Source organism: Marmota flaviventris, chromosome 5, assembly GCF_047511675.1.
Source record: "Marmota flaviventris isolate mMarFla1 chromosome 5, mMarFla1.hap1, whole genome shotgun sequence".
NCBI lineage: Eukaryota > Metazoa > Chordata > Mammalia > Rodentia > Sciuridae > Marmota > Marmota flaviventris.
The window spans coordinates 160369694-160388028 of NC_092502.1; positions in this window are offsets into that span (position 1 = coordinate 160369694).

The following is an 18335-nucleotide window of genomic DNA, read 5'->3' on the forward strand; positions in this document are numbered from 1 at the left end:
ATAAAGTGCTGATTCTCATTCCTGCTGGGGTGTCTGCATGGCAGGACCCACAAACATTCCCGAAGCACCGCGACAGGGAGAAGGCAGCATGGGGGTGAGAGGGGCGGTGACGACATGGGACAGAGCAAACACCCATGCAGCCAAATTTGGCACAGCCAAACACCTGTTTCCAGAGAGTCACAAGGGGGACAGCAGAGAGCAGAAAACCTGCCATGTTTCCAGCCCCAAAAGTCCCCACAAAGCCATTCACCAGAAGACCCCCCATCAGAAGCTGACTCCTGTTTGGCAAGTGGCTGCTCCACTCAGGTCCTCCAGTCAGGGGACTGTGAACAACCAAAAAAAGCAACAATAGCAACAAAAAGCAACAATGTAGCATCTGGAAAAGCTGGTACAGAGACCATGAGGAACTGGCAGGGAGCCCACAGAGACCGCACATGCTCACCAACTGCAATGCTCAGGAAATCCTGGGAGCTGACACCTCTCCTACCTCAGCCTCATGCAGCAGGTGGCTCAAGCTGTATGGAGTGGGGAGAGGAGACCCAGCGGGAAGAGGGAAACTTGAGAGCAGTTGGATTAACCCCACGATGCCAGAGGAGGCTCATCATAGAATAGAAGTGACCAGAGTGCCTAGGACTCAACTGTAACAATGAAAATGCCAGAGAAATTAAAATGGCCAGCAAAGTTATGTGCATAACATAAAAGAAGGCAGTAAGGAGGTTCAGGAACCAGCATAACACAGGACACTGAAAAAAAATGCATTTCTACAGCAAACCAGCAGACACAACTGCACCCACATCAATGAATTCAACCCTACAGCCAAAGGCAGAGATGGTCAGAAAGGCAAGCAGGGTCCAGCTCTACCGTCTGTGAAGACACGTTAGATGTGAAGATGCAAAGCAGGTGAAAGTAAAACCAAACAGCTAGGTGAGCTGGACAGGCGACAGTAACATTAAACAAGACTGAAGACTAGATACACTGTTGGTACTCTATAGGCCAAAGAAGAGACCACAGAAGAAGGTGGAAGCACCTTCAACTGGATGGAAATGAACCCATGTTGCAAAACTCCCCAACAGAATTGTAAAACCAGATCCAGCAAGATGTAAGAAGAACCGTACACCATAGTAAGGTGAGGCTTATTGCAACAAGAGTCCAACATCTGAAATTCAGTTAAAGTAACCAACCATGCAAAGAGAATAAAGACAAAAACTTCTTGTTCATCTCCATACATGCCAAAAGATCATGTGACCAAATACACTGCCAATAGGGTTCCTATGACTAAGGCTGAACACTTCTCCCCAACTTCAAAGCCAAGGTGAGGAGCTCTGCTCTCACCACCTGTGCTCCACGTTATACAGGAGAGTCTCGCCTGTCCAAGAAGAGAAGAAATGCAGATTAACTGCAGCCAAATTAGAAAGGAAGGAGCAAAATTGTCTTTATTCTCAGACAAGATGAGCTTTAATGTAGAAAATTCATGTTGTCATGTTGGAATTTCCAAGAAAGTACAAAAAAAAAAAAAAACTGCTGGAACTAAAAAGTGAGTTTAGCAAGTTCAATACACAGCAGCAATATATAAAAACCTGTTGTATTTTATATACTAGTCACAGTATTCCAGGTGAAATTAACAATTCTATTTCCTTTAACCCCCCCAAAAAATTAAACATTTAGCAACAAAATTAACAAAAGAAGTGGAATATCTGTATATTGAGAACTATAAAATACTATAGAAGTAAATTAAAAATCTAAATCACTGTAAAAATATCTTATACATATGTTTGGAAGGTCCAAAAGTGTCAGCATAGTAAGGTTCTCCAAAACTGTTAATAAATGCAAACAAGTTACTACTAAAATCCCATCTGGGAAATATCTCCCATGTTCATGGATAGGCAGAATTAATATCGTCAAAATGGCCTTACTACCAAAAGCACTATACAGAATTAATCCAATTCCTATTAAAAATCCAATGACAGTCTTCACAGAAATAGAAAAAGTGGTCATGAAATTCATTTGGAAAAATAAGAGGCCCAGAATAGCCAAAGCAATTCTTAGCAAGAAAAGTAAAGCAAGAGGCATCACAATACCAGACCTTAAATTATACTACACAAGTTCAGTAACGAAAACGGCATGGTATTGGCACCCAAACAGACATGGAGACCAGTGGGACAGAATACAAGACACAGAGACAAACCCACATAAATACAGTTATCTCATCCTAGACAAAGGTGCCATAAACATACACTGGAGAAAAGATAGCCTCTTCAAAAAATGGTGCTGAGAAAACTGGAAATCCATATATAGCAGAATGTTTTAGTCAGCTTTTTTGCCACTGTGACTAAAAGACCCAACCAGCACAATTGTAGCGGAGGAAAAAATTTATTTGGGGCTCACAATTTCAGAGGTCTCAATCCATAGACAGCCAGCTCCTTTCCTCCAGGCTCAAGGTGAGTCAGGACATTGTGGAGGAAGAGTGTGGCAAAGGGAAACAGCTCACATGATGATCAGGAAGCAGAGAGAGATCTTCACCTGCCAAATACAAATATATACCCCAAAGCCATGCCCCCAATGACTCACTTCCTCTAACTACACCCCATCTGCCTCCAGTTACCACTCATTTAAACCATCAGGGGATTAACCCACTGATTATCAAGGCTCTCACAACCCAATCATTTCCCTCTGAACCCTCTTGCATTGTGTCACGCATTAGCTTTTGGGAGACACCTCACATCCAAACCATACCAACCACATAAAACACAACTCTAAGTGTATCAAGGACCTAGGCATTAGACCAGAAAACCTGCATCTACTAGAAGAAAATACATGCCTGGCTCTCCATCACGTCAGCTTAAAAGCCAACTTCCTCAACAAGACTCCTAAAGTACAAGAAGTAGAATCAAGGATCAATAAATGGGGTGGTTTCAAACTAAAAAGCTTCTTCACAGCAAAGGATACAATCAAGAACAAAGTGAGGGCCTGCAGAATGGTAGAAAATCTTTGCCACCTGAACCTCAGATGGAGCATTAATCTCCAAAATATACAAAGAGCTCAAAAAACTAAACACCAAAAAAAAAAAAAAATCAATAAATGGGCAAAGGAACTGAAAAGGCACTTCACAGAAGAAATACAAATATATATACAAAAAAATGTTCAACTTCTCTAGCAATTAGGCAAATGCAAATTAAAACTACACTGAGATTTCATCGAACTCCAGTCAGAATGTAAATTATCAAGAATCCAAGTAATAATAACTGTTGGTAAGGATATGGGGAAAAGGGGGCCCTCATACACTGCTACTGGGACTTCAAATTGATGCAACCACTCTGGAAAGCAGTATGGAGATTCCTCAGAAAACCTGGAATGGAACCACCATTTGACCCAGCTATCCCACTCCTTGGTATATATACAAAGGACTTAAAATCAGAATACTACAGTGATGCAGCTACACCATTTTTATAGCAGCTCAATTCACAATATAGCTAAGCTATGCAACCAACTAGGTGCCCTTCAACAGATGACTGGGAAAAGAAAATGTGGCATATATGCACAATGAAATATTACTCAGAAGAATAAAATTACATCATTTGCTAGTAAATGGATGGAACTGGAGACTATCATGCTGAGTAAAATAAGCCAATACCCAAAACCACAGGCCGAATGTTTTCTCTGATATGCAGATGCTAACACACAATGAAGCAAAGGAGGGGAGAATAGAAGTTCATTGGATTAGACAAAGGAAGGAAGAAGGGGTGGGGATAGTTCATATTCAAATATACCACCAGCAAAACTCCACATCATGTACTACCACAAGAATGGTAGAGCATTTTGCCAAAGAGAACGTACACCATTCATCATCAAGGAAATGGAAATCCCAGTGAGACAGTCCACCCACTGGAACGACCACGGCCAACACCCGGTGACGTATCCAGCATAGCCCTCAAGGAGGGGGGCCGGGTGGTCCCTTATCCCTAGCCTGAACGACGGCACCGCCACTGTGGAAACTGGTTTGGCAGTTTCTTAAAGCATTGAAAAACCACGTGTTTGCCACACAGCCCAGCCATTTTGCTCCCAGTGCCTACCCCACAGAAACGCACCAACGGTGCCCACAGAGACAGCTGCACAAATGACGTGGGGCAGCACCCACGACAGCCCCAAACTGGAAACCCCCAACACCCCTTCTTTAGTCAGCTTTTTCACTGCTGCAACTAAAAGATCTGACCAGAATAATTTTAGGGAGGAAAAGTTTATCTGGAGACTCACAGTTTCAGAGGTCTCAGTCCCTAGACAGCAGGCTCCTCTCCTAGGGGCTCCAGGTGAGGCAGGACAACATGGAGCAGGAGTGTGGCAGAGGGAGGCGGCTCACATGGTGGTCAGGAAGCAGAGCGCTCCACCAGCAGAGACCCATATACCCCCAAAGCAGCCCCCAGCCCCGCTCCCCGACCCCCCCACCTGCCTCCAGTTAATCCCACCAGGAGATTAACTCACTGGCCGGGTTGCTGCTCTCCTGACCCCTTTCCTTCTCTGAACCTTCTTCCATTGTCTCACCTGTGAGCCTTTGGGGACACCTCACGCCCACACCGTAACAGTCCCACCACTTCATGGGCATGCACTTTCTTCAAAGAGACTCCTGGCTTTGCCCAAAAAACTAGAGCCCCCACGTGGAGGCTGGACTCCCCAGCACTGCAGGTATCTGCTCCATTCCTGGCCCTCGTGGGGAGAAGAAGGACCTCTCTGTGCATGTGGGGCTGGTCCTGGTGTAAATGCCCTGGACAGGCTCCTTCCAAGCTGCTGGCTACTGTGGGCTGAACGTGGAGTGGGCAGAGAAATGAACAGTGAGCTTCCAGCAGCACCTGTGTGTAGGACAGGTGGAGGATCAGGAGGACACGTGGCCCACCAACTGCTGCTTAGTGGAGAATTTGAAATGCCAGGTGAAACCACACAGCCTGCCCCAAAGCCACGTGGGCCTTTAGGCTGCTCCACAGCCGTGCCCACTGCAGAACAGGTGCACAACATTAGCAACCCTCCGACATGGTGACCCCCTCACAACCAGGCTGCTAGTCCAAGGGCAAGCTGGGGACCTACCCCACCAAGGATCACATCAGACCAGGTCAGAGTGTGGATGTGGGGTATTTGAGGCCACTTTTGACTTAAAGCGGTACTAATGGTGACTCCCAACTGATGCGCTCCACAGAACCCCAACCTTCTCCAGGGCTCACTGTCAACCCCGACCACTGTGGGGAAGGTTCGCCCTCATGTTGTGCCTGTTGGTGCTCAGGGAGGAGAAGCAGTATGGCAGGTACCACCAGCTACTAACTGGGGAGCACGATCACTGCTCATGAATCTCTCACTAACAGGGAATTTAATTTTTGTGGTAAAAGTCCTCATGCTTGATCAGGCAAGACTCCAGGTCTATAATTATGAGGCAAAAATCCTGGGGGAAACAGTTCCCCCCAGAGCCCCCCAGAAATAGCAATAACCCCTGCGCTCTTCCTCTGTGCGGGCTGCATCCATCTTGAGCACCTGACTTCAGCCCCTCCCCTCCCCTGAGTGCGGATATCAACTCCTTCCTACAGCGACACCCTGAGCTTTGGCCAAGACCAGACTCCTGTGGCCTTGAGCTCTTTCATTTCTGCACCCTTTGTTGACTTCAGGGAGAAGTGCCAAGCTCCCACAGTGCTGAGGTCTGCAGCTGACTTGCTACTGTACAGAAGCTCTGCCATTAAAGGGTTTCACTCACTCACAGAAGGTCAACTTGTCTGGCTGCTAGCAAGCCACCATTTTTCCAAAGGTGGTCTTATGACCCAGAACCTTGGGGGGAACCCTCCAGGGTGACCCAGGAAGACCTCCTGGAGCCAGAGACATGTGAGTAAAATAGACGTAGCTGCAGCCAAGAGCCAGAAACAGGTTATGATTGAAATGCTGCTGTCAGGACTCACAGTAGCCAGGGAGAGGAATCCACCTAGGTGTCTATCAGTGGACGGGGCATGGAAAAAAGGTGGCGTAGTGGCATATATAACCCAATACCTTTCAGCTGTCATTTGCAGCAACATGTATGACTGTTGGGGACCGCAAATCAAGTCAAGATGGCGCCTGGCAGTTTGCCACGAGGAGTGGTTTGTGAGGCAATGCCACCAAGCCATTAAGATGGTGAGGATTCCTTATTGGCTGACTGCTGTATCTAGATGATGCTAATTGAGTCAAGCTGTGTGTAATCAGTTAGGTATATATACTGCTGAGTTCCTCTGCAATAAAGCAGTTCCCGCTTCAACCTTCAAGTTGCTTGTCACCTCCTGGTTATTTTGCCCAGCCAGACTGCAGCAAATGGTGGCCCGTATGGGGAAACTCCGGGACACTCGGGGGTAAGTGACAAGGAAAGCTGCCCGTCCCTAGAAATCGATAGGATGGGAGGAAAGCCGCCTATTCCTAGAAATAGATAGGACAGGAGGAAAGCTGCTCGCCCCTGGGAACAGATAGGGCGAGAGGACGAATGGCCATTTCAAGAAAATGGAGAAGATTGATACAGTGTGTTTTTGTTTTGTTTTACCTTAGTGTGTTGTGTTGTCTTTGTTACGGAAATATGGGATCAGAAATTAGTAAAAATCAAACCGAAAGGGTGCTAAGTAAATTGCTAAAGGAAGGAGGCACCCCAGTAAAACCAAGAACAGTTAGGGCATATGTTGATAAAAGCCCAGGAACTCTAGTCAGAAAGAGGAAGAAAGTTCAGAAGAGGAAGGACTATCAGGGAAGGAGTTACAACAAAAGACTGCTACTAACCCCTTTTTGTCACCAGAGGGTGTGTGAGACAGCGTGGCGGCTGCCGCGTGCACGAGCCAGTCACGGCGCAGCAGGGACTTTCCAGCCAGCGGTGGTGGCGGCGGCCACCCCGCCCCCTGCCCGGGGAGCAGGACGCCACTGCCATGAGCCCAAGCCCGGACCTGCCCGCCCGAGGCACGGTCTCGCAGGCTCTTGCTCCCTGTGCAGCCCAGTGGCAGTTCAAGTCCAGGACACTCCCCGGGGCTGTCTGAGGTTGCCAGGGGACAGCGATAGGGAGAGAGAATGGCCTTCCAGCGCCGCCTGAGGAAAACAGCATCCTTCAAATTGGCAAAATAATGAAATGAAAAATTTGAACATTTTAGCTTTGGATGGGAGCATAAAAATTTGCCAGCAAGGAGCCAGTGGGGACTCAGAGGGCTAAATTCCCCCCAGGGTCCACTTCAGGATTGGCCCTGCTCTATACCAAAAAAAAGGGGGGGGGGACAACCCACCATTCTCAAGCCTTCTGAGCTTTATAAATGCAGGGTTAGCAATATCTCAAATCCATAACAGCTGAACTCCAGTTTTCAATTATGGTGACAGCATTTACCTTCAGATGCTTTGGTATTTTACAGCTGTCACCACAGCTGCATCAGCTTACAGTTTTTATCATTAAAGGTCCTGACCCAGTGATTGTCTGGAGTCGGGGGTCTGTTTGTGTGTTTCCACAGGGAGAACAGCAGCCGATTTGGATTCCAGAGAGACTAACTAAAGCGATTTCTACAGACCAAAAAGAAGATGATTTGGCTCAAATCCATAACAGCTGATATCCCGAACTCCAGTTTGGCTATCCTTACATCTGGGACAGTGATTCTCCCACACCTGGAGGCTAATGAATAATGAGCACCATTAAGGCCTATTTCAAATGTAAAAATCCTTGAGGCTTACTTGTGGGAATACCTTCAGACCCATATGCAAGTTACAGGAAGAAGGATGGGATATCAAAAGAAGAGTCAAACCCAGGTGGTAGCCAGGTGGCTTTTTTCAATTTTATTTTTTGAGCTCATACAGACCTAGGTTAATGTTTTTCTGTTCAGTTCTATTTTTTTGATCAACTGAGGAGTTTTTAAACATTGCAATGGAGATTTCACCTGTGAAAAGCTACAAGGCCTCTACTATTGTGTTATGTGTGCACACTTGGGTTATGTGTTGTATGTCTATATGTGCGTATGTCTATATATCATTTATGAGGAGCGCTCATGAAAATTAAAAAAAAATGGATCCAAATATTTTTTATTCACGTGATTTAAACAGTTTAATTTAAATTGGGTAAACAGATGAAAGTAAAGATGTCTTTAAAATGTGAACAAAAAAGGAGGTTAACAGATCTGTTGTTTACTTTCACCTTTCCTTTTCATTATATTTAATAATTTTGTTCAGGATAATGTACTAAATTGTTCAGAAAATTATTTTCTTAGTGCCTGCTGGAATGCTACACAATTTTCTTTAGCCATTATTGCCAGACTTCCTACCTCAAGACAAAAATAGAAGAATTTCCAGTATTACTGAAAACCAAATGAGACTTCGGAATTACAGCTACCATCATCACAGCTGTTGCTGTTTCTGCTGCTGCTGCTGCAGCTTCTGTGATAGCTATCACACAAACTGTACAAACTTCTGCATCAATAAATAATGTAACTCAACAAGTAGCACAAGCTTTACAGACACAAAACATTATTAATGATCATCTTAGAAATGGAATTCTGATGCTCAATCAAAGAGTCAATTTACTTAAAGAAGGAATAGACATATTAATGGATTCCTCTGCTTTAATGCTTACAGAACTTACCTGGACTGTGTATCATTTCTATGCATTATGATAATATTTCTCGAGCAGCAGATCTTTCCAGACAACTAGGAGCCATGCTTAATGGCACATGGAATGTAAAGTTTCAAAATTTAATCTATTGAGACAACAAATTGTAACTCTTAATAGTACCAGGGTATCTTTGCTAACGGTGTCATCGGTGGTACAATTTTTCCAAGGGCTTCTCACTTGGAGCCGTCAATGGCTTGGTATCGTGGCATTTTGTATCCTCCTCCTTCTGCTTGTGGCAGGTTGTTTATGGTGTTTGTGTAAATTACACAGACAACAAAAAGAAACCACTATGGTCGTTAAACAGGCCATGATGGCCCTAGAAACAGGGCAAGATCCACAAGTATGGCTAAATATGTTGGGCCGGTAGTCAAAGACAGGTAAGATCCAATTGCAATGGTACCAACCTAAGACAGGAGGCTAACAATTTGAGGTCAGCTCATCCGATGACGGGTAAGGATCATATGTAGTACTAGACAACCTAAAACAGGCACAGTCCCTAAACCACATACTTGTTGTTTAATAAAACAAAAGTGGGGAGATATTGGGGACCACAAATCAAGTCAAGATGGCGCCTGGCAGTTTGCCAGGAGGAGTGGTTTGTGAGGCAAGGCCACCGAGCCATTAAGATGATGAGGATTCCTTATTGGCTGACTGCTGTATCTGGATGATGCTAATTGAGTCAAGCTGTGTGTAATCAGTTAGGTATATATACCTCTGCTGTTCCGCAATAAAGTGGTTCCCACCTTGGGTTTCCGCTACCTTCAGTTCCCGCTCAGTTCCCGCTGAGTTTCCCCGCAATAAAGCAGTTCCCGCTTCAACCTTCAAATTGCCTGTCACCTCCTGGTTATTTTGCCCAGCCAGACTGCGGCATATGACCCTGGGGGATATTATATTAAGTGAAATAAGCCACATGCCTCAGGTTCTCACAAGTGGAGGCTAAAGTAAGTGAATTAAGTTGATCTCATATTCAGGAATTCCTTCAAATGCTAGACAGTAAGTTGTTGCTGGGTGCGGTGGCACATGTCTCTTATCCCAGCAGCTCAGGAGGCTGAAGCAGGAGGATCGCAAGTTCAAAGCCAGCATCAACAACTTAGCAAGGCCCTAAGCAAATTAGTGAGACCCTGTCTCAAAAAGGGGTAGGGATATGGTTCAATAGTTAAGCACCCTTGGGTTCAACCCCCAAAATAAAAAAAAAAGTAATTGCATTTGCTAATTTCAAAAGATTAAATAAAGTTTCTCTCACAGAAGTAGAGAGTAGAATAGTGGTTACCAAAGATGGGGAAGGGTCTGGGGGTAGATGTAGTAAAGATATCTTATGGTTGGGCTGAAGAACAACTCCCCGTGTTCCATAGCACAGTGGGATAACTAGGGCTGATGACAATTAATTAAATATCTCAAAATAACTAACAGAGAACACTTGAACATTCCCAGTGCAAACGAATGATAAATGTGTGAGGATGAAGAAGCTGAATGCCCTGATGTGATCGCAGGTCGAGTCCATGCATTGAAACATTCCTCCTCTCCGGAGCCCCCAGCATGGAGTTTGGGTCTCTGCTCGTGGTGCTAGTAGATGTGGATGTCAGGCCAGCACCCAGCTGGTCTGCCTCCGCTGGACGCAGCACTGGGGCACTCTCCACTGTCCTAGACTGGCAGTGAGAGAGGGAAGATTTGCAGAAATGACAGACAGAAGCTTCGGGGCTGGCAGAGGACGTGGAAACCTGATAACTCACCTTGCCTTCTGGCTAAGATGTGGGGCGAAAACTCTGCCCCCTCCTGTGACGGCACTTTGCAAACACGAACAGCATCTGCAAGTTGGATTCTGACATTCAGCTTTCCTCCAGCGTCTTCAGAAAAGGTCCCGTCTTAGTTGTCACCTCCGAAGAAAGTCAAAGGGTACAGGGCAGGGAAACGGAAGCCACTGTCAACTCGGCTTTGACGAAGCACCTGGCATCTGTACAGTGCTTTCCTCTTATCTTTCCCGATGCTGCTCCGAGCCCTGTGGGTGGAGGATGGTCATGATTGTTCCCGTCTCCTCAGGGGACTAGTGGGGCCATAACAGTGATCGTTGGAAAAAAGGTGGCGGAATATCAAGTGGAGCTGGAGGTAAATGACACCTTTGCTTCAATTTAGGGGGGTGCACTTTCAAAAGTCCCTATGAGGGAGGTAAGTGGCGTCGGCTGCATTAGCAGAGAGCACGGAGCTTGTTTTCTTCTTACTGTATCACAGCCCGACGATCAAACAGGTGTCCAAAAATATCACCAAGAGCAAGGGCCATAGAGGGCTTACTTTAGTACAAGGCAGAAGACTTGGACATCTGAAGAGAAAGCAGAATGTATACTTCAGGATATGACTTGTTATTTAAAAGCAGAGCACTTAAAATGTGCATGTGTGTAATTCACACTTGGGAGACACAAGCATTCAGACTCCAATATCTATACACACTAAGCAAGGCTTACCTCTGCTGGTCACAGGACACAAGTACGTTCTCAGCCCCCGAGGCAGTTTTGCGGTCTTTGGCACTGTTTTAGATATGAGAGAGTCACCCGGAGGAAGGGGACCCATCTTTGCTGTAGATTTGAGTCCCTGTCTTTTCCTGGGCACACACTAAGCTGCTCCCTGCCTGCACTGGAGGGGAGCTCCGTTGTACATCTACAAAACCATGACAGGTGATGGGGTGTGGGTAACAGAGAGCCGGTAAAGGGCCTGAGAAAGTGATGCTGAGCTGAAGTGTTGGGGAATAGGTGATGACTGGCAGGGAAGGGAAGAGGAGCGGCATGTTCAAAGGCCCTGAGGTAGCAGTTGTATAATTCCCTGAAGGGATTAAAGTAAAGTTGAAAGTCCAAAGCTCAAAAAATAGAGGTACAGAAAGAGCCAAGTGGCATAAACTCTGACCTCCAGAAACAGAGGAGAGAGGCAAGCCTGGAGCTTCAGGTCAGCCCACGAAGGCAGGGCTTAAAAGCTTGGGCTCCAAACTGAGCACGCCCTGACCCTCCTCAGTGGTCACCCCTGAGCCCCTCAGAATCCTGAGCTGCAACTTCCTCATCTGGACCCTGGGTAGCGATGGAATGTGCCTGGCACCCTTGCTGGGAAGATTCAGCTCTCAGCTGTCTGTAAAGTACTTCAGAAGAACAACTGTCAAGGGACAAGATCTGGGTCGTTTACACTGTGGCCCGTACTGTCCTCCTCCTAACGCTTTCTGACCTTTAGGACAGTTTCCCAGCTTGGGTTCTGTGGGCTCATCCTATAACGGGTCTGAGAGACCCTGCCCTGAAGTTGGAAAACAGTGCACCCTGGGATCCTGAAGAATCCCGACGCCCACAGTGCAGACGTGGCTTTCTTACCAAGTACGTGCCGGAATGAACTGACTGCCCCAGGCTGTCCCTTTTTGCCGGAGGGGAGTCACCTATTAATAGTCTATGTCCCTGACTCTGCAGAGGGTCCATGGACAGCCCGTGGAGAGGCACCAGCTAAGACTAGTTTTAGACCTTGGCTCATGCACTGCAAGCTGGTGTTACTTAGAAGACAAACTGTCATCTCAAAGCTCCCATTTATGAGACAGATCCTTAGGTGGTCCCCATGCCAGAATTCTGTCCTCACCCACAGCTATTTTCAGGTAATGAACCCGTGTCACTGGAACAAGGGGATCTTGTTAGCATCCCTCCATCTCTGACATGAGGATCGTGTGATTCCAAGCCAACAATTTCTCAAGTTACATGTTTCCTGGGCTTCTGTGACCCTGGAGACCGGCGGTCTCACTATGAGTGGACAGACGCCCGTCCACCACAGGTGAGCTGACTCTAGCTCACAGGCCTTTCCACTCGCCTGTCTCTTAGCAGTGTGAAGAATGCACCAAATCAAGATCATGGTCTTTTATGTGATTTTTTTTTGTAAAATAATTTTATGAAAAAATTTGTTTTAAATTTTTTTTTTGTACTAGGGATTGAACCCAAGGGCACTTAACCACTGACTTCCTTGGTCCTTTTTATTTTTTATTTTGAGGGTCTCACTTAAGGTGCTCAAAGCCTCACTAAATTGCTGAGGCTGGCCTCAACAACACAATCCTCCTGCCTCAGCCTCCCAAGTCACCAGGATCAGAGGCTTGTACGACTGTACCCAGCTGGTGTGATTTTCTTTGCCTATTTTTCTAAATGCATTATCTGCAGAAGAGTACAAAACATAATAATAAAAAAAGAACGTTAAGCAAGAGTTCCCAGATATTAACATTTCTTAAATCATGATGTCTACATTTCCAGTATTCTTCTCTATGCTTTTAAATCTTAGAAAATGTAAAAATTATGAGCTTCAGCAAGTGATATCTCTCTTCAAATAGTGATCTCATAGAAGTCTCAGAAGCCATCTTTTATACACCCTTCATAATTCCCTTGAGCTAACTGTCTCCGGGCTTAAATTCAGAAATAAAATACGATCCTCTTCCTGCCCCGCAGAGTTCACGGTTGGCCATCATGTCACGCGCACAGGGGTGACTTCCTGGAAGCCAAGATGAAGCTCTCAGTGATGGCAACCGGGAGCTGAGACACACAGGAACTACCTAAGTGCGTCTCAGAAGTGCTCCTGTCACCTTCCTGTCCAGGGCCGGGACAGTCAATGTCCCATCATTCCTCTGCAAGGAAGGCCACACTCCTCCATCCAGGTCACCTGGGGAGCAGCCAAATGATTTAAAGTGACATTCAGCATAGTGTGTGGTGGCACTTCCCACTCTGTCCACATTGCTACAGGTGGACGACTCCTAGCTGGGGCCGAGCGGGACACCCTCCCTGTTCCCCAGGGCTGCCTTGGCGCCTTCACTTTACCCCGGGCGCCTCTGACTGCAGCATGTTTAAAGCCTTTTCTTTGAGTGGAAGGGAAGATTCTGGCTCCTACCAACCTGGACTGGCATGGCTGCAGGCTCCCCCCGCCAAAATCAGGGTAGACAGCTCTGGAGGGGAAAGGCCCCAAAGAGAAGGCAGGAACAGCTGCCTCACCCCTCCAGGTGGACAGGGCTGGGCAGGGCAGCCTGGAACACCGCGGGGCTCAGCCGGCAGCTCCCTCACGGCCGGAGACCTGTCTGCAGGGAAAACTGTGGGGACGCCACCCTCACGTGACCACAGGAGGACATGGGGAGGTACTCACAGGAGCCGTGCTCACAAGGAGCTGTGCAGAAATAAGTGGGAGTTGATGGACGTCGGGCGGTAGCTTGTCCTTCCACAGGGAGGTCACTCGGGGCCCAGGTGCCTCTCCTTGGTGCTGCCTCTCCCAGCAGGATGGGGGCAAAAGCTGAGCAGAGGGATCTGCGGGGAAGGAGATGGTACAGTTTGCACCTTGAATGTTCCCCAAAGGCCCGGCGTTGAAGGAGTTGAAGGTTTGGCCCCAGCCCGGGGTGGTCCCAGGAGGTGGCAGAGCCTGTAGGAGCCGTGGTGGAGGGGAAGGAAGTTAGGACAGGGTGAGCCCTGGAAGGGGAAATCGGACGGGTCTCTGCCTCCCTCGCTCTTGGCCCCCCAGTCTCCATAGGGGGAGCAGTTTCCTGGTCCCCACCCCCCTACTGAGATGATCTGCTCGTCACAGACCCCAAAGCAACAGAGCAGTGACCATGAACTGAACTCAGGAGCCAAAATAAACTTTCATCCTTATAGAGCATGTTTCAGGTGGTCCCCCCCCCCCCGCCCACAGCAATGGAAGGCTGGCTAACAAGGGGACACTGTGGCTGCGTTTCCTGGCCTCGGGTCACCATAGAGTTTGCCCCGTGCTTGAGTCCTGGAGCCAAGATCACAAGGTTAGACCTTCCTCCCTAACAGCACTGACAGCCAGTCAGAAGCATCTGCCATGAAAACATGGTGACAGGAACGAGAATGAAATGAAATCCTCCCTGGGACAGATGTCATCAGGGAAGCCGCTGAGGAACAAAGCAGAGCTGGAAGACCCCAGTGCCGGGGGATAGCCACCCCAGAAAGAAGAAGGGGCAAACCAGGACATGCAGAAAAGAGTGAGGTGGAGGAAAGAAAGCCAGGCACCAAGTCCAAAGAAAGGAACCCGAGGGAAAGAAGAGAGAAGTTAAGACGGACTCATCCACAATTGAAGGAGAAATACACAAATCCCCCAGAACTTTATTAAAAAATGCAATAGTTCATATTGACAAGGCCCTCAGAGTATCGAAGAGAAAAATCAAACACATTTTAATGACATTTCAAGATGTCAAAGATTTAAAAAATTAAAGTGGCCAGAGATAAAGAATATCATATCTATCGTACAAAATGGAACAAGAATTGGGTCATCATCAGATTTTCAAAGAGAAATGATGGATGTAAGAAAAAAATGAGACAGTGTTTTCCAAATATTGAACACCTAGATTATTACATCTAGGTAAACCATCATTAAACAGGAATATCACCAGGCTGACCAGGACTTCCCACCCACGGGACCACAGTAACAAGAGTTTTAGATGAAATGTTTCAGAGATAGAAACAAATCCAAGAGGCATTGCAAGTGATATAGATGATATATGAAATATATGCAGCTAAATGTCTTGGTAACATCTGTTGTTATATTTAGCAAGTCATTAGAATCAGAGAAAAAGGTAAAATATACACAGAATAATACAGAATTAATAGCTTAGATACTTTCCAATGTGGTTGCCATTAGCCTCATGTGGCTATTTAAATTTAAATTTGAATTAGTTAAAATTAACTAAAATCCTAAACCTTGTTCCACATTTCACGTTTCCTAGTCTGTGTGGCTCCTGGCTACAGTATCGAACATCACAGCAGTAGAACATCTCTATGATCACAGAAGGCTCCATCAGTCAGCCCGAAACAGAGAAGAACAATACTGTGTCAGTTTCCTAGGGAGGGTGCGACAGGGGAATATGAGGGCATGTGGAAGTTCCTGTCCTATTAGTGGGGAAAGAAAAACACCAATTAAAAAAAAATAGAAAGGTGAGGCAGTTAAAAAATAGAAAGGTGAGACAGTAAGAATAATACATTGGGATGGCAGAAGTGGATCCAGCTGTACCCCTTATGAGAGTAAACGTAAATGGGCTACACTCACAGTTAAAAGACACAGATGAAAGAAGAGTTCAAAATCAAAGTTCACCAGATACCTTATGTAAGACACCCACCCAAAACACAGGGATGGGAAAAAAGCTTTGAAAGTCAAGGAGTCTCCTGGGGAACACCTGGGGGAGGGGGCAGGAAGGTTGAATGGCCCCCCTGGCTGGGGTTCAACTACCCAGACGACAAAGACTCCCCAGTCCAGCTCAGTGTGGCTCACTCCGTGAACAGCTGTGAGAGCTCTCGGGGGACCTGGATGTCCACTCCAAAGACAGGCATTTCAGGCCTGAAAAACTGAAGAAGGCTCCACTAAGGACAAAGCCCCCCCATGACCCACGACCCTGTTTGCTTGTGGTGTTGACCACCTCCCACTCCCCACAGCATGACTTGCCTGTCTGTCAGACCAAGGCTCTGTACCTCACTCTCAGGCCAGGACCCCCTGGGAGGAGCACCGTGGGAGAAGGGAGACATGGAGGCCTCAGACACTGACGTGAGACACAAGAGGCTGGAGACTGAGGAAGTTTAGGAAGCAGGATGCTTTAGCTGCAGCCGTCCAAAGTGGCAATCGCCTTAAACTCTCTGGACCTCGAATCTGGAAATGCTTTAAACTTTATACTCAGTGGGCTGGTTGGTTACATGTCAGTGGGTGGGCATTTAACAGTTACTCTTTGTACCATATTTTTAGGCTAGACAGAGGTTTCACAAGTTTTGTCTGTAAGCCTGGCATTTACCAGAAAGAGGAAGCTTTAAGCCACATTGCGCCGACATCTTGTGTGAAAATCACAGAAGCTTAATTATGGGAAGGGGGAGGGTCCCTGGAGAAGCTTATATGTTACAAACAGGGTGGGGGTACCTGGTCTGCTCTGATACCCACCAAAGATTTCCAGCCAGCATCCTGCTCTGTGCTTGGAGGACCCGGTGCAGGCAGCTGGGATCCACCCCACTGCGCCACCGTCTCTCTCTCTGCTGCCACATTTCTGTTCAAGAATGTTGCCCAGAAATTTCAATAGTTCCAACAAAAACTGAGGCAAATAAAGAAGAAAAAACGCCGTTCATTCTTAAATGCCCTACAATCCAGTCTCTTACTCATCTGCTACTATCACGCGTCTGAATGACACCTCACATCACCAAGGAATTAAGGTCCAGAAAGGTTAGCTGAGCCAGAGCTCCTCCCCACACATCTGAGTTTTTGTTTATTTGGTAAATTGAATAGGTCTTGAATGCAGGGAAAATGTTGATAAGATTAAAATTCAGCCTGGTGTGGAGGCCCACGCCTGTAATCCCAGCTTCTCAGGAGGCTGAGGCAGAAGGATCAAGAGTTCAAAGCCAGGCTCAGCAACTTAGCAAGGTCCTGAGCAACTCAGCGAGACCCTGTCTTTAGATAAGAGGGGCTGGGCATGTGGTTCAGGGGTTAAGCATCCCTGGGTTTAATCCCTGGAACCAAAAAAGAAAAAAAAAAAGTTCAAGCAGCTGTGCATAGTTTTTCCCCAAAAAATAGAATTAAATCACAGATCTACTACAGTAACTAAAGTCTTGTCTTTCTTATGTTTCTTAAATCCTCACTGGTTAATGTGTTTTTCCAGATCATTTTCATTAACTCCAAAAATAATCCTTCATAAAACAAAAACACAGTTAATAAATTTTTGCATATAAAATGACCCTGCATCTTATAAATATTTTATAAATATTTGCCAGTGTGTTTTTCTAAAGGATTTCTTCTATTTCTTTGTTTAAAAGGTCTAAGCAGTGAATATTTCATAACCTAAGACTGCCAGAAAGGATTTTTTTTCTGTAATTACATTGCTCTTTACAACCTGATTTCCATCACCTTTGCTCAAAGCATAAATCCAATTCCTCAGGTTCCAGCAGGAGAACAGCTGTCCTGTGCCTGGTGCACAATCAGGCAGCTGCGGCTCTCACACCACGGCCAGGCTCACCATCAGCCTGGTGTTGCCTCTGTCCCTTGCAGTGTCTGTGGGAGGACCTCCCTGCAGCAGCCCAGCCTTGCTGTATCTGGAGGAGAACTGGGAAGCGCTGACTCCCAAGTGCCTGGGACTCCTCCTCAGGCTGGGCCAACCTTGGGTCCTGCCGTGGTGACCGCAGCCTCCCAGGCTGGTTCAGCACAGAGGGCGCTCACAGTTGCCTTGGGTTGTTGATCAGCCCGGGCACTTCCTGGGACCCCAAGCCCTTCCTTTCCCTCCTCCACAGTGTCCCTTCTTGCAGTCAATTGAGGAAACCTGAAACAGCTGGCCTTCCGGTGGCACATGCTTCCTTCTCAAACTCCTGTTCCTCGGGTAGACACAGTTTACAGTTAAGATCCACGTGGCTCCAGAAACCTGGACACCACTTACAAAGTCCCCTGTGACCCAGGTCCTTTCCTCCACCCGTGCTCGGCCGCCTCCCCAACACCTGGGCTCTCTGAAGAGTAAGATTCGCCACTGCCATGCCCCCCTGCAGGGAAGACAATCCCTATCACCAAAAGAGTGACAGGTCAGAACAGCACCACGTGCTTAAAATGCAACAGGCTCAAAAAGCTTTGCACGTATTAATTCAATTAAACTAGTAAGAAAAAGAGCAGCTACGGCTAATGAGCACTCAGTGTATTCAAAGCGCTGACATGGTTCCAATGTAACCACTTATTCAACCCTGGAAACTCCTGGCAGTTATTA